Source organism: Acomys minous (genome assembly GCF_964271855.1).
Source record: "Acomys minous genome assembly, chromosome: 8".
Classification (NCBI taxonomy): Eukaryota; Metazoa; Chordata; class Mammalia; order Rodentia; family Muridae; genus Acomys; species Acomys minous.
In genome coordinates, this window is record NC_140489.1 from 29,429,184 (window position 1) to 29,446,278 (window position 17,095).

The following is a 17,095-nucleotide window of genomic DNA, read 5'->3' on the forward strand; positions in this document are numbered from 1 at the left end:
AGGACATTAAGTCCAATAGGGGACTATCTACACAGGACTCAGACTGAATCTATATGTCTTGACTACTTCCAGCATAGAATCCTTTCTTCTTACCTATTCCTGTATCTAAGAAAGAATAAAAAATATAAGAACTCTGTTTTTGAGAACTAAACTATTACTCCCTACTCCTGACATCAGAAGCCCTTGGGACAACGTAGACATTGGTTGGTAGAGGGGAAGAGAAACTATAAGTAGCTATAGCCTTAGGACAATGCATCAGGCTCTCAAGCCTGGGGCCTTCTCTTTATTTCTGTATGAACAGTGGTGAGCAGTTATACCAGGGCATGAATAGGTCACTGTGGTACAGATCTTGTGTAGCTTCAGATTGGAAGGAAGGCATCTCAGGAGCATTCATGGAAAGAATAGTCAATCATTTCCAGTAATATGGACCCAACCTGTTGGCTACATTGGTTTCTAACTCATTATTTTTTTAAAAAAAATCTCTGGGGTCCAAGATGGAGCTATCTAGCTGTGGCAATATCGCTTTAGGGTCAGATATTTTGGTAAGTAGAATTTGCTGACTATTTGACTTTCCTGATCCAGATCTCCTCCAACCCCAGCTGCTCATCTCTGAGACTTTCTGTTTTTGCTATCATACTCAACTCAGTTCTCTGCTAGAGGTTGTGGAGGAGCTACCGAGAATCCATCTCGGAAAAGGAGCTTTTCCCATCTTGCTTTTCCTCTGGAGAAATCTCTTTTCCACTAGTCTCAACTATATACTTCAGAAAAAGGGCGTTGAAAAATCTTTTATCTTCTATTTCCCACTAACATGGCTGAGGCAAATATGAAAAAAAAATGAACCCTAGAATGTGTGTGTGTGTGTGTGTGTGTGTGTGTGTGTGTCTGTGTGTGTGTGTGTGTGTGTGTGTGTGTGTATACTGCAGTCATCCTACAGCTGTGAGCTGCAGGGTCCAGAACAGTGGTTCTCAGCTTGTGGGTTGCAACTCCTTTGAGGAAGTCAATGACCCTATCACCTAAGAGCATCGGAAAACAGAGATAATTACATTACAATTCACACAGTAGCAAAATTCTAGTTATGAAGTGGCAACAAAAAATGATTTTATGATTGGGGGTCACCAGAACACGAAGAACTGTATTAAAGGGTCACTGCATTAGGAAGATTGAGAACCACTGGTCTAGAGAGCAGTAGGTAAAGCCTAATGACAAAGCCAACACAGCAAGTGACACATGGTGACATTAATCTCAGTTACATGAACCAATAACAACCACCTGCCTTGCTAAAGACACTTCCAGCTTTTTATTATCTGTCAGTCTTTCAAAGCGTATTTGTATTCTTACTCTTCCATGGGGTACTTTCCCTAGCCAAACACACATCATCTCATAAAGAATCCATCCCAAATGTGTCTTTCCATAGACACTTGCAATACAGTTGAAGCAAATGGTTTCTATCTGGATCCACCCACTCTCTAGCTGTGCAGTCTTAGGAAAGAAGCGTAAGATGATGCATGACCCTTGGTTTTCTCCTCTGTGAAAGAGGATGAAGCTTCTATCTGTCCCAAGAAAAATAAATGAGACAGCACTCCCTAGGTGGGATACACAGTCCCCTACCTGGTAGGGGGAAAAGGTGGACTAGCACTGAGGCCGGGGGTGTGTCTCAGTTGGTAGAGTGCTAAGCTAACATGCAGGAAGTCCTGGGTTCAATCAGTGCCCGGCACTGCATAAAACTAGGGGTGGGTCGGCCCATGTCTGTAAATCCCAGTACTCAGGGGTTGAAGGGAAGAGAGTTAATAATTCTCAGTCTCAGGCCACCCTTGACTAGACAGGGCTTTGGAAGGCAGCCTACGCTACATGAAATCCTATTTCAGAATGTGGGGGAGGGAGGGAGGGAAGGAAGGAGGAAGGGAGGACATGGTATTTCACTCTGAATATGCCAAGAACTCTATTGTCTATTTGTGTGGATTGAATGAGCGAATATACCTACCCCCTTATCAAAGTCAGAGGTTGAAACAGGAGCTGAGCCCAGAACCCCAACCCCCCAGCCCCACCCCTATCCTCAGCTCTCAGGCAGCCTCACAGCCTTCACAGTTGCAAGAACTTACAAGATAGCTAGAACCCACAACTCCATTCCTAAGCATCCACTATTAAAGGGGACTCAAGCTTCAGGCAGCCTATGGAGCTTGGGTGTATGCTACAACCCGCGGCAAACACTCTGAACCAAAGAGGCTCTGATCAGTGGTGATAGAATATTTTAGTAGCTGAGAAAATAATAGAATATTTTATTAAGCACAATGGAAAGGGAGGCCATGCATTTTCTGATTCTGTTCCAAACAGCAATGGGGAGTAAGGCAAGCACTGCACAGCTCTCAGAGAGGCCCAGCCTAAGGAATGGGTAAGGGTCACCCAGTCATCTCCATATTGCCTCCCAGAGGCAAAACGTTCAGGCACCCTGCATTACTCAATTGCCTGTGTGAGGGTTACCTACCTCCCCCCGACCCCCGATTATTTTTCTTCATTAAGATGCAAAGAAGGCAAAGCTACCCATCTCACTTCTTTCCCTGTTGACAGCATCAAGCATGAGGTTGTCAGAAAAGGGAGTAGAAATGGCTGTTTAAATGAAAAGTGTGCGCAGCCTTATATTTCAGCACCCATGTTACTGCAGAAACACGCGAAACCAACTATTGCATGAAGGCTATAGCTTTTTTCATTTCTGTATCCTGTGATATTATCTTTCATGAAATCTGTCTTATAAAATACCTGAAATTCTACGTCACTATGTAGTTAATAATGAGATAAAGAGAGAGATGGGAAGGAAGGTTTGTTGATAAAAAAAAAAAATCCACCTGAAGGGATCATTCTATGATTTAGCAGAACGTATTTCTTCATAATTCTAATGGGCATTATATTATTCCATTCTAAGTAAAACCTGGGGTTCCGATTTTAGCTTATGCCAAAGTAATAGATTTTTGGTACTACTAGCCCATCAACATACATTTACTGAGTACCTACTGTGATCTAAGTACTGCGTTGAATAATGCACAGTTCCTGGTCTCCAACTAAATTAGCACTGTCCTAGTAACTACAATTACAGTTATTCCTACCGAGTTCTAGAGCAGTAGAACTGTCATTTCCCCCAACACACTTTCTAATTCCCTCATCCTTGCCCCTTGCCTTGACACCCCCTCCCCACAAGGAAGCCAACCAACCAGGTGCCTCTGGAAATTGGGAGGCTGCAGACAACATCTGCTACACTAAGGGAATGTGTTTGTCTCAGCCCAGCTCAAAATAGTATCTGACAAGCCTGGATCACACGAGTTCTAAAAAACTCACGAGAAATAACCTAAGAAATCTATAGCTGCCTCCTCCAATTTCGCTCCCTGTCTGGCTGCTTATTGAGTTCTGCAGCCAGTATTGACAGCGTGCAACCCTGCTTCTGTCTGCCTGCTCTCATGCAGCGGTAACCAAAAACAGGGGGTGGGGGAAGAGCATTACAGTTATGATTCATGCCTGAGACCCTGTTCCCGAGCCAGGGATCAGCCTACAGGCAGAATTTCCAAGGAAAAAAAAAAGTAAGATTTGTTAGAAAGAAAATGCCAGGGTCTCTTTCCTTCTTTTGGTTCCCCTCCCCACCCCCCTCTTCTCTTAGAACCAAGTACATCATCTGGCTCCTTCTAACCCCTGCCTCCTCACCCCCATTTAAACTTCCAAAGTCTACTTTTGTACTAAGATAACACACCCTATATAAAGAGGATGGGGTAGAGCCAGCCCCACCACAGCTCACAAACCCTTTGCTTTAAGGTGAGCTGAAAGACTTACCTGCCGAGCTTGAGTTAATCTCACTGCAGAAGTGGAAGTGCAGAGTGCAGATCCCTGGGAAAGCATAACCTTGGGAGTCTGGGATAGAGGCAGGGAAGAGAGGGGCTACCACATTCCCCAAGCCCTCCAGTCCCGTGTCTCTCCCGGAGGCAGCAATTGATAATCTCACTAACACCTACAACAGTGTGCAGGAAGCTGCCTTCTTCTTCTTAACTAACACCGCCCTCAGTGTTCGTGATTTTGCAACTCTTCTCTCACCCTTTGAAATCTTAGTGCAGCACTGGCAATTAGAAACCTGCACACACCTGGAGCCTGGGACAGGGTGTTTTGTGTATAGCTGGGAGCTTCGGTCAGCAGAGAGGGCTCTTCAGCAGCCTCCTCCTCCTCCTCTCCTGAGGGATTTATCTGAATCTGCAGGCTTGTGTCATGACAAACCTATCCCCTGCCTTAGTGTGATTCAGTGACTCAGGAAGTCACATGGATCCAAGATTCCCAGAATGGGCGCTCTGTTCTAGGAAATACCAGGGATATCTACTCTCCTGTTAGCCACAGCCCTTAAATAACTGCTGTGATCAGAGTGCATGACTGAAGAGGACATCTCCAAACTGCATTGTTATTGCAGTGAGCAAAGTAAAAAGGCAGAGCAAAATGCAGCTTTCTATTGCAACAGTTGCCTCGGCTCCTTCCTTCCTATTGGTCAGTTCTCAGGCACAAGGCAACGGGCAATGTTTGGATAATTCTAAAATAAATGCTGGGGGTCCAGAAGCCATTTATTCCAGACTTGTCTAGAAGCCCTAAGTCATCCAGTGCTAGGGTTAGACAAAGTTCGGAAGGATATTTTTATATCCTTGAACCTGCCATCTATTTCTTCCTACTTTAGACAAGAAGCCGAAAAAAGGGAGGTAAAACACTATATATGGAGCTGTCATTCTGTGCTATGAATAAAGATAGACCCAGTTATTAGCTGTAACCTCTCACAAAGAAAAGGCATCATCTCCCCTTGTTTCTTAGTTGTGTTAATTTTACTAAGAATAGAAGTGCTTGAGCTTTATGCCATTGTAAGGTGCAGTTCACAGCACTTCCCATGACTTACATCATCCAAAATCCCAGTACTTTTATGAGGTATGAATGGTTGATTTTTTTTTTTTTTTTTTTTTTTTTGCTTTTTCAAGACAGGGTTTCTCTGTGTAGCCTTGGCTCTCCTGGACTCACTTTGTAGACCAGGCTGGCCGTGAACTCACAGCAATCCACCTGCCTCTGCCTCCCAAGGGCTGGGATTAAAGGTGTGCGCCACCACGCCTGGCTTTTGATTATCTTCTTAGTTAAGATTTTTGTTACTATGGTGAAACACCATGACAAAAGTAACTTGGCAGGGGAAGGGTTTATTTGGATTATACTTCTGTTACTGTTTATCTTGAAGGATCTCAGGACTCAACAGGGCAAGATCTTGAGGGCAGGAGCTGACATTTGGAGAGGTGGTGCTTACTGGCTTGCTCGCCATGGCTTGGTCAGCCTCCTTTCTTATAGAACCCAGGACCATCAGCACAGGGATGGAACCATTCACAATGGGCCGGGCCATGGCCGTCAACCACTAATTAAGAAAATGCCCCATGGGCTTGCCTACAGTCCAACTTTATGGAGGCATTTTTCTCAATTAAGGCTCCCTCTTCTCTGATGACTCTAGCTTATTGACATAAAACTAGCCAGGACAGTTATTCTCCTATTGTTAGAAATGAGCACATAGCATTTCAGAGACACAAGGCAACCTACCTGTCCATGATAATAGGGTACTAAGGGTCTCTCAGGATTGGAAGCTATACATCAATCATTTCAGACATTTTACCTGTCATGTTTCACCCCATTGAACATATGCTCATAGTGAACCACTAAGTCCTTTCTATGTTTTATATTTAAATTCTATGGCCATTTGTGTGTGGATCAACTTCAGAGCGTCCCTCTGCTGTACAAAAGGCCGACTAAGATATACTCATGGGACTGAGATCTCCAAAAAATCAGGCAAGTTCCTCATAATAAGAAACTACTACTGAACACTTAGAACTGGACCTTCTTGATTAAAATTCATATAAATACAAATTTCCTATGAGCCATCATATATACTCAACAAATGGATCTCCTAACCCACTTTTAATAAATTGCTCTTCTCATTGATGAAGGTTCTCGCTGTTGAATGTGAGGTTTTTAAAATTCTGAGCAATTACTTATTCTGACGTTTTACTAATTCAGACCTTTCTGGCTCTCAAGTGGAAAGCCCTGCTTATAAACCTTTTCTTCAAAATGTTAGCTTATTCATACGCGCAGTGTCCTCAGGGCAGACAGAACGTACCACATCCCTCATCTTATCAATATTCAGAAGAACACGCATTGATTGTAAGCAGGTCAGTGGTGCAGAGCACACGGCGTACGATGTATAATAAACCTCGCCGCGCACAGAACTTCATCATCCTCCCAATGATCCATCACTCGCTACGTGCTTTAAGGCAGAAGCACCATTTTAACAGGTCCAACGCTGTCTTTAAGCTGCTATATAGTATTCAGATCTAGGAAACTAGGGATCTGGTCCAGCCTCTACAACTCGGCACTCTAACCTGACCGAGACCTTAAGACCTTTCCAAACTAACCACCTGTAAGTAATGACTATGCTGATTGGTTGAGTCTTCCTTTGGGCACTGCTCATTAGCTCAGGACTATGCTGATTAGCTTACTCAATGAGTTGGAGTTAGGTATGAGTTACCAGTTTAATCTTCAGGTGAGCCAGTTAGCTTCATACTAGTTCAAAAGTGGTCTATTTCCAGATACAGGCTATCTGTGCAAGCCAAGAGACAGGAGAGCCTCCCTTTGTTTTGGTTTTCAAGCTTGTACCCTTCCAAAATCCACATTGAAATGTAATCTCCATTTTTGCTTGTATTAACTCTTGAGAAGTGACTAAGCCAGGAAAGCTCCACCCTCAGGAATGGATTAGCATCTTACAAAAGAGGATCTGAGAATGATGTTGTAATCGTTGTGGCCTTCCCCAGACACTGATTCTCCTGGTAACTTAATTGAACAGCAGTATGCAAATTTCTGTTGTTTACAAATTACCCAGGTGGCTGCAGAAGTCTGGGGGTGGGGGTGGGGGGGTCGGTGAGTGTGTCTCTGAAGCCCTGGGCTTGATCTAGTCTCATATTCTTTTACAAATGAACACAGACAGCTTTAATCATCAGTTTGGGGAAAGGTACAACGCAGACCAGAATATGGTGATGATGTTCCATGACAATCCATCACTAGTAACCACAGAACAACAGGTAAGACCTCATCCTTGGAGTCAATGGCAGTGAGGGTACAGGGGGAGGAAGAAAAGAAAAGAAGTCAGAGACCAGCATTTATATTAATCCCACCATGATTATAAATTATGATATCCAGGGAAAGAGCAGGTATGCCCAGTAAATAGCTCAAGAACAGTCATCTGCTCATTGGAGCCCAGGCCCCTTAAGCATTCTTTGGTCCATAAATTTTTTTTTCTAGCACATCTTTGAGAGTTCATCATCCCAGGAAATGAAGGAAATGTTTCAGAGTTGACAGACTGACGACTAGGTAAAGTCACTCTAAAGTCTGTCTCTAAAGCTAAAGACTATAAAACTGCTGCCAGTGCTGAATTCAGGTTCTAGAGGCACTGCCAGCAAAAATGCTGCCAGATCACAGAAGACAAGTCAGATTCAGTTTGGAGATGACTAAAACTTCAGGACAGTCACTCTGCCTTTTCCCTGTTGCCTTGGGACGGAAGGAGATGAGGGGACCCTTGTACTTTAGTTCCAAGGCTAAGAAACAACAGAAAATTGGTTTATCTTTTCCACACTGAGAAAAGTTTATCTTAAAGAAAAATGTGTTTGTTTCTTCCATGGCTTTCAATATTCCCAGGAGAAGAGAGAAACTCTTTTGCAGTGGTTTCTATGCCACTTGAGAAAAAAGTAATTACTTGTTTTTCATTTCTCATATCTTAAAATTAAATGGCAATGGGTGCGGTCTAAAGGAATGCTTCTAAAAGAAAATCCCACTAGTTGGATCTAATTCTAATTTCTCTCTGTAACGGTTCGTGTCCAGAAGAAAGAATGTCTCTCCTGGTTTGCATTTTTCCTCTTTTGACTACTCTATACCAATGGAATAGAACATTCAATGGCTGCAACTATCTGTGACACAGGAAATTGAAGACCATGACCATAACAGTCACATGGATTTCCCAAGAATCCACAACACCAAGAAGTGGGTAGAGTGAAGAGTAAACGTAAATAATTGTGAAGATAGCCTATATTAACACAGCCAGTTATTGTCAGTGCAGTCCAGCTAAGTAGGGGTTCACAAGAAAGCAGTTAAAAGCTCAATGTCATTGAACTCTGGTGCCCCACGTTTGACCACTTCCCTGTGGTGGGGAGGCCTGGTGGCACTCAGAGAAAAGATAAGCAGGCTACCAAGATGAGACTTGATAGACAGATAGATACAGTGGGGGAGGAGGTGCCCCTAGGTCACAGACCTAGGGGAGGGGAATAGGGTGAAAGCAGGAGGGAGGGAGGAACGGGTGGATACACATGAAGGGAAAACAACTGAAATGTAATTGGAATAAATTAATTAAATAATTTTTTTAATTTTAAAAAGTTCAATGTCATACAATACTTCAGAGAACTTTCAGGCTAGTGCTAAGAAAAAAAAATCAAAGATATTAGGAGAAATAAATAGGATATAGAAATGAAAGTTCTCATCCACCAGAGTAGGAGAGCTGTCAGTCCTATATACCCTGCAAAGCTCCCTAGGAATCTTATCTGCACTCATCAAGTCAACCCTGTCATCAAGCAATCTGTCATTTATCAAATACATTATCAAATGTTTTTCAAAGCAAGGGTATAGACCTCTACCTCAGGGAAGATGATGAGACGCAATTGTCCTTTTTAACAAGCATCAGTTGTTGCTGCTGGGGTCTGAAGTCTCTAACTTCATTTGGTTTTGTTATCAAAACACTCATATATATATATATATATATATATATATATATATATATATATATATATATATATTCATACCTGATTCATTCAAGATTCATAATCTTGATAGATTAACTCTTTTTGTTGTCATATAATAATTCTCCCTATTTTATCTTAAGTCTAACTTATTTGATACTACAGTGCCACTCAAGATTTCTTCCAATTAACATTGTCATGTTATAATTTTAATTTTGCCCTGCTCATGCCATTTCACTACAAGTTATTGCATTATAGAAAGCATATAGTTGGGTCATGTTTTTAAATTGAGATTGCCATTCTTCTTTATTTAAATATTAGGCCTTTACCTTTTGTGTTGTTTTTATACATTAGAGAATATATGCACCATTTATTGTTTCATACCCCAGCATCAACAACTGATATGACAATGAGACAAAAATCTACAAGAATGCAGAACAATTCCATCAGCCAAGAATATTTAATTCTCTTTTATTGAACACTTTACCCAAGAGTAATACATATTTTCAAATTTATATTGTATATACCAATATAACCCATAAAACAGAAGCCCAACAGTTTTTTTAAATGATACCATACAGAGTATTTTCCAACTAGACACTTAACTAAATTAGAAAGAAATGATGAAAGCAATTAAAAATAATTTTGAACTAATCAATTTATATCAAAATAACACATGATATACAAAAGGCTCAAGAATAACAAATAATATACTCCAATGGAGGAAAATAATACATACCATATAAAATACATGTTGCATCAAAGAAAGGGATCTTAAGAAGTAATTTTATTTTTAAAGCATATATTAATTAAATGTAAAAAATGGGTTTCAGTATGATGTTTCATATATCCATATAGTGTATTTTGACCATATTTACCCCAAATATTCTCCCTTGTATCTCTTTATGTCCCTTGATCCCCATTTTCTTCCCAAAGAGTCTCACTTCTATTTTCATGACTTATTAATTAATTAATTAATTAATTAATTAATTTGGCCTCCCAATGAGTTTAATTAGGTTGTCTTTCAGAAATATGGGCAAAACATTACTTCCAGGAGCATGGACAACTTACCAATGTCTACACCACTAAAGAAAATGTCCAGAAAAGGAAATGTGTAATACTAATTGCAAATCACATGGCTCACATCAATAATCTAAATTAAATAAGAAAATGGAGATAATTGGAAGTAGAAGAATACAAGGGAGAATATTGGGTATATATGATAAAAACACATTATAGGCATATAGGAAATGCCACACTAAATCATACTAAAATGAGGTGACAAAAGCATCTCAAGATTAAAAATAAATTCCATGGAGAAGAAAGACTAAAGAGAAAATCAACGACTAGTCAAAGTAAAAACAAAATGTCATTCTAGAAAATGAATGAGACAACAACAAAATTAGCTCAAGAATCAACACAATTAAAACATCTCTTGAAATACTGACAAAGAGAAAGGATACAAGTGACCAACACTGAGAATGAAAAAAGGAGATGTCAATACAACCCTGGAAGATGTCAAAAGGAAAAATAAATGAACATTATAGGCAATTTTAGAAAATAAGTACAACAATTTAAACTAAATCAACCAATTATTTAAGTAAATAAATAACAGCCACAAACCATCACTTGATATTACAAATTCATTTACCTATCGAGTCACTTATGCATTAGAAACTCAAATTCCCAATGAAAATTCTACCCAGGATGGACTTGGCAATCAGACCTTGATGGTTTTAGAAGAAAGCTCTCCCAAAGATGTGATTTCTAAGTAGAAATTTTCTAAGTAGAAATTACATGAGTTTAGTAAGATTACAGAAGACAAAATATGTGTGTAGATGTTAATTATACTTCTGTATACTAACAATGATATGTAGATAGCAAAAACATATTATTTTGTAACTGCTGAAAATGTTAAGAAAGTCTAACAGGACTTGTATGCTGGAAAACACACGACGTTGATGAAAATTATTGAGGAAGCTCCTAATATATTGAGACATACTATGTTCATGGGTAAAAACCCAACACACTAAACATGCCAGTTATCACACAATAGTACACAGGTTTAATGTGATATCTGTTGACACAGGAGCAGTATTTTTTTATATAAATACAAACCAGATTACTTTAAAATAGTTATAGAATGGAAAAAGAAGTATTGAAAATAATATTGAAATATTGAAAATAATATTGAAATAAAGAAAGCCAGCACCCTATTCAAACTTTACTTTATAACTTGCTGTATAACAAACTTTATTGTATAATAAATTAATAAACACTGCTGGACAATGTTACGTGGAGACACACAGGAATGTATAGCTAAAAAATTAGACCTAGCTGTCCTGAAACTCACTCTGTAGACCAGGCTGGCCTTGAACATGTAGAAAGCCTCTGCCTCCTGAGTGCTGGAATTAAAATCAGGTGCCATCATTGGCTGGCTCAACAAAATTTTGAGCAAAGGCTTAAAAAGCATTAGTGGAGAAAAATTAACTTTTCAATCACAGTAGTTCTCAGACAAAAACTAAATTTCAACCTATGTGTGATATTTTCATAAAAATTATACCATGGACTACTACTCAGCTATTAAAAACAAAAAAATCCTGAAATAAGTGGACAAATGGATGGAACTAGAAATGATCATACTGAGTGAGTTAACCCAGAAGCAGAAAGACTCACATGGTATATACTCACTTATAATTGGGCACTAGTCCAAAAGGCATGTCCCGTGGAAGTCTTCACTTATTAGGAGATTGGGATAGATGTGAGGACATCCTATTAGGACTCTAGGCAAGAGAAATGTAGGAGATGGGGAAATAGAAGGATCCAGAGGGTCCTAGAAACCTATAAGAACATCATGATGGGCAGATCTGGGTCCAAGGCATTTTGCTCAAACTACTGCACCAACTAAGGCCAATACAAGCAGTAAACATTGAACCCCTGCTCAGATCTAGCCAAAGGACAGGACATTCTCCACAGTTGTGTGAAGAGTGGGGATTGACTCGCACATGAAATCTGGTGCCCCATATTTGAACACGTCCCCTTGGTGGGGAGGCCCAGTGGCACACAGAGAAAGAATAGGCAAGCTACCAAGATGAGACTTGATAGCCTATGGCCATATAGTGGGGAAGGAGTTCACCCTTGATCATAGACCTAGGGGAGGGGAATAGGGTGAAAGAGGGAGGAGGAAGGAATAGGAGGGTACAAGTGATGGGATAACAATTGAGTTGTAATCTGAATAAATTAATTAAATTATATTTTAAAATTACCCTCAAATGCATCACTAACTTAAGAAGAATTTACAAGTGTAACTTATTTAGGAACAAAATACAGGTGAGACCCTCGAAGATGCCATCCCTGGTGAAGAGTTCTTGACAACGATAACACAGTCAGTAAGAGAAACATTCACAAAGTGGTCCGCATTGAAGTTATACTCTTTCTTCTCAAGAGGTCCTATTAAGAGGATGAAAAGACAAGCTACAGAATGGGGCAATGTACCTGCAAGCCACACATCTAACAAAATACAAAAATAAATTAAAAAAAAAACTCTCAGTTCAGTGTTTGTTTGTTTGTTTGTTTGTTTTAACTCACTGAGGCAAGGAGAAGAGTCAACCACGCAGTTCACTAAAGACAGCACACAGACAGCAAATAAGTGCAAGAAAACACATTCCACATCATTAGTGACTGAGAGAAACATGCATTGAAACCGCAGACCACAGTGAGACTTCACTACACATCTGTCACAATGCTATAATAAGATATGAATGCGTACAGCCAAAATGCCGTGACTGAAAGAAGTCCACCACACAGACCCTCCAGGAACTGCTGTCAGGACCCCTGGAAAACGCTCCTGTTGTTTCACTTAAATAAAGAAAAGAAAAGAAAAACTAAATACACAATTAGTAGCAAGTGTGCTACTGTGTGTACATATGAGAAAGTGTGCCCAAACATTGGCAGCAGCTTTTTCCATAATAGCCAGACATGAAAATAATGCTGGTATCCTTTAACAGGTGAGTGGTGGAATAAGCTGTGATATATATTTTACTAAGTGAATAAAGCTAAAACTGAAGTTTGCTTAAGACATGATTTCACGTATGCAGAATTTTGCAATAACGAAACTACAGAAACGGAGTGCAGATTAGTACTTTCCTGGGTTTAAGTAGGGAGTGAGGTATAAGGTAAGTGGGTGGGTCTACCACGGACAACTTGAGAAAGGCTTGCAGAACTCTCTGCCTTTCCTAGTGAGGGAACTGTGCATCCACTTTGTTCCATGTTGCTATAAAGGAAAATGAGTAAAGGACACACAGTATCTCCATGCATTATTTCTTATAACTTCATTCAGACATGTAATTCTTGCAAAATAAAACATTTAATTTTTTAAGTAAACAAGAACTTTCACCTATTTTCCCTCATTATTTCGCTGGTTGAGTCTTTTTCCCTTGCATTCTCTGTGATGGGCCTCTGCGAGGCACGGGCACTGAATGGCAGTCTCTCTTTTCGATGGATTAGTGAACTTAGAAAAGCAGTTTCTAGCCTATATAACTCATCTTTGGTCCTCCGACTCACAAAGGTAAAACCAATCTAACCCACCCTTCTCCGGCTATTTTAGAACACTTTAGGGACTACAACTAGGCTTGGGTTGAACAAGACTGATTTAATACTTGGCCTTGCTTTCCAATAAAAGTAAATCATCTACATTTTTTACTTCAAATGCTAAGGTATCTTACGGTAATAAAGCTTTATCCTTAAAAAAATTTTTTTTTATCCTCTGTGAATCTTTTGACCTGAAATTAACTAGTAGGTAACTGATATTAAATGACTTTATTTCACTTCACTTTTCTAACTTCAAGGGTGTTCTTGCAAGAATTTGTAATGTAAATTACCACTTCTTCCAGAATGACACTTGTTTAGAAAATGTAGAAACTATTACAAGTAATAATAATAATGATAGCCCCAGTGTATTACAAAAAGGCATTTTGACCGTTGTCATTTACAGACTCAGAGTAAACTTTCGTAAAGGAACACAGCTTGCACAATACTCAAACCGAGACCCCGACTATACAGCCCACCATCTTAGACGATGAGTCAGCATTCTAGTTTCCTTTAAAATCTAAGAAGTCAGTCAGTCATTCCATTCTATCAGAAAGTTCAACAGCATGGAATGCCTGCCAGTCAGGAGGAGGGACTCGCACGGCTGTAAGTTCAGCTTCTCGCTTAGGGTCAGTGTCCCCAGGGAATATGCGTTGTAACTGTTTTCAGTAAGCAGCACAAATGTCAGTGAACCCGGATGTTCAGTAGCGCCAAGCCTCAAGTGGTAACATCTGCACAGTGGACTCTTGGGTAGCAGAACCACCCTTAAAGCCAGTGGCACAGCTTACAATGTGAGCACACAGTGACTTCTGTGTCTGAACTTTTGAAAGACCATCGTCAAACTCCAGCTCTTATTAGCGGGTCTTTGAGATGCTTTCATTTTCATTTCTGCTCCTACTGTGCCCTCTTTTCCTTTCTGTTCACACCCACTTGGCCCTGGTTCTTGACTTCCCGTCTCCCAGGTTGTCTCCCTTCAACACACTCTTTCATGCCCTTAATTTAATCAATCTTACATAGTGTGAAAGAAGAAAATATCTTGATTCTGGAAAAATGATATTCTTCCTTTCTGAGAATAAAAACTATTAAAAATGTTTTTTCTCAAACCTTGCTTGGTATAAAAATAGTTTTTTTTAATGTATTGGATTTCACCTAGTCTATTTTTTAAACATTCTTAATATACCAGAAAATATGCATGTCTCTCTTTAAAAGACTGGTGTTTTTTTTTTTTTTATCTTCTTTCTCTTTTTCATGTGTACACACACCCTCATGCATACACACACTATTTTCTTGCAACTTTTTAAGGGATTTTTCTTGCCTGCCTCCCCTGCAATTCTGCCTAGATACAGCAAACTACACAGCTCCTTGCTGTGTACATGAAAGTTCAACTCAGACCACAGAAATTGAAGACTAGTACTTCCTAGCAGGGCATGACAGGGTTTCAAAACTGTCACAAAAATAAACAACCCAACAAAAGCTTGTGTGTTCTCTGCAGGATAGTGTCTGTCCTTGTGGAGATATGGTTATTCAATTATTTTTAAATCCATAAAAGGCCCACTTTAGCTCCCTGTAAGTGCTCTATGAGCACGGAGCCCACACCTGTCACAGAGAAAGGTCACCAGCCTCTTTCAGATATGCTCACACACTTAAGGTATTAACCTTCTTAGTGACCTCGGTTGCCTTTTATGAGCTCATACTCTTTGGACCTTCTTCCATCAAAGTGTCTCAGATGCTCCTATCATAGGCCATGTCCAATAGTCCAGACATGACTGGCTTCTCTTAGCCCTGGATCAGTGGAGAGTAATAGTGAAGAGATGGTCAGAATACCTGATACACTCAACCAACAGTAAGAAGGCTTTCTTTCAAGTTGTAGATTTCCATGTGTATTCTGCGTAGGCTAATGGTGCATAATGGTAACTCCCAAGTGTTCATAGCTGTAGAGAGGAGCTGGAATAGGAAGAAATGCTTCTCATTCAACAGCTAGTGAGAATCCAGCTGAAGATGGAAGATTTCCCTCTGTCATTAATCTTGTGTCACTAGGAAGAAGATAAAGATGCAGTAAGCTAGAACCAGTAGCAAAGGTCCTGTGTGAAATGCATGGCATCCCAAGAAGTCTGTTCTCCTAGACCTTTAACATTGGTGTCCTGAATACTTGGACTCCTCTTGTTAGAAGTTGGCAAGCTTTCTTTTTTTTTTTTTTTTTTTTTTTTGGTTTTTTGAGACAGGGTTTCTCTGTGTAGCCTTGGCTGTCCTGGACTCGCTTTGTAGACCAGGCTGGCCTCGAACTCACAGCAATCCGCCTGCCTCTGCCTCCCGAGTGCTGGGATTAAAGGTGTGCGCCACCATAAAATGTAATCTGGGTGTGTTCAGGCCTTGTAACTCCTTAATAATCTCTGTCAAGGTATTCAGCATGGCCATTGTCAGGAAATGTGATAGAGAATAAAGAGTATCTCTATATTCCAATAAAAGATTTTTTATAAAAGTAAGTGGTCAACTACATTAGGAATCTGAGGTACAGTTTAACAAACCATGTGTTAAAATTAGCACAATAAAGATCAACAAGCACTTGAAGTTTTAAAGTCATGTGCACACACACACACAAAAAAAAAAGAATAATGAAGGGTAGCCTTCTGTAGTAGTTATTAGTCTGTACTTCAAAACAATAACAACTATTACAAGTACCACTGAAGGAGTAACTGAGTACAGAAGAAAACCTAGAATCTCCTGAAGCTCAGGAGACAGAAGGCGTGGCACAAGCCAGTGATGGGATAAGAGAAATCACTAGTAAATTCTATCTACTGCTAAACTTTTCAACTTGAAAACAAAAGGATGGAACTCATTTCAGTACCTTGTGCCAGACTTAATTTTTATATTGAACATTTAACCTCTGATCTAGGAAGGTGTTTTTAAACAAGGAAAAATTCATGGAAGTAGGCAATAAACTTTAAGAAAAATAACCAGCTCCCTAGAAAACATATAAACAAAATTAAAGCAGAAAAGTTTTAAATGTTGCAATAAGTGTTTGTAACACTAAGTGACAGTAATATTAGCTAACAAAAATCCATCAAAATAATAAGAGAAAATATATTGCTCATGGGAGTATAAACTAGTATAGCCAGCAGGCAAATTCTACCCAAGACAAAAAATTAGAACTACCATATGGCCCAGCTATACTACTCCTGGGAATATATTCAAATGAATTTAAATCAGCATGCCACTAGATGCCTACACATGTTTATTGTGGCACAATTCACAATAACCAAAAGATAGAATCAGCCTAGGTGTTCATTAGCAGATGAATGGATAAATAAAATGTCGTCAATATACACAATGGCATTTTATTCAGCCATTCTAAAGGATGAGAAAATTATACCATTTATAGAACACTGAGTACAATGGGAGATTATCATGGTAAGTGAAATAAGCCACATCTCAGAAGACAAATGTCACCTTTTTCTCATTTATGGAACCAGAGCTGTTCAAACACAGAGATAACATAAAAATGGGGATGCTGTTTAGGAAGAAGAGGGGGGCTAGCAGGGTGAGGAGACAAGAGAGTATATTGGAAAGTAAACATTATCAAACTACATGAGCTACTTAAATAAAATGACATTAGGAAACCCATGTCTTTGTATTATGTGTATATATTAATTAAGAGAAAGTTAAATCTTCAAGAGAAAACTGATAGGTGC

At 39.6% G+C, this 17,095-nt stretch overlaps 1 protein-coding gene across 28 annotated transcripts in view; it reads right to left on the reverse strand.

Annotated features, from left to right (window-relative positions):
- The window catches only part of NRXN3 (neurexin 3), a 1,580,128-nt gene that overhangs the window by 1,340,203 nt on the left and 222,830 nt on the right, over nt 1–17,095 (reverse strand). The window contains exon 1 of one of the 28 annotated variants that reach the window (XM_084791324.1): nt 4,119–4,208. The exons of 26 other annotated variants lie outside the window; for them this stretch is intronic. The gene's annotated coding sequence lies outside the window, so the exon portion shown is untranslated. Of the gene's footprint in view, nt 1–3,813; nt 3,978–4,118; nt 4,209–17,095 lie in introns of those variants that run through there. One more of the 28 variants, XM_084791323.1, reaches the window with a different exon arrangement.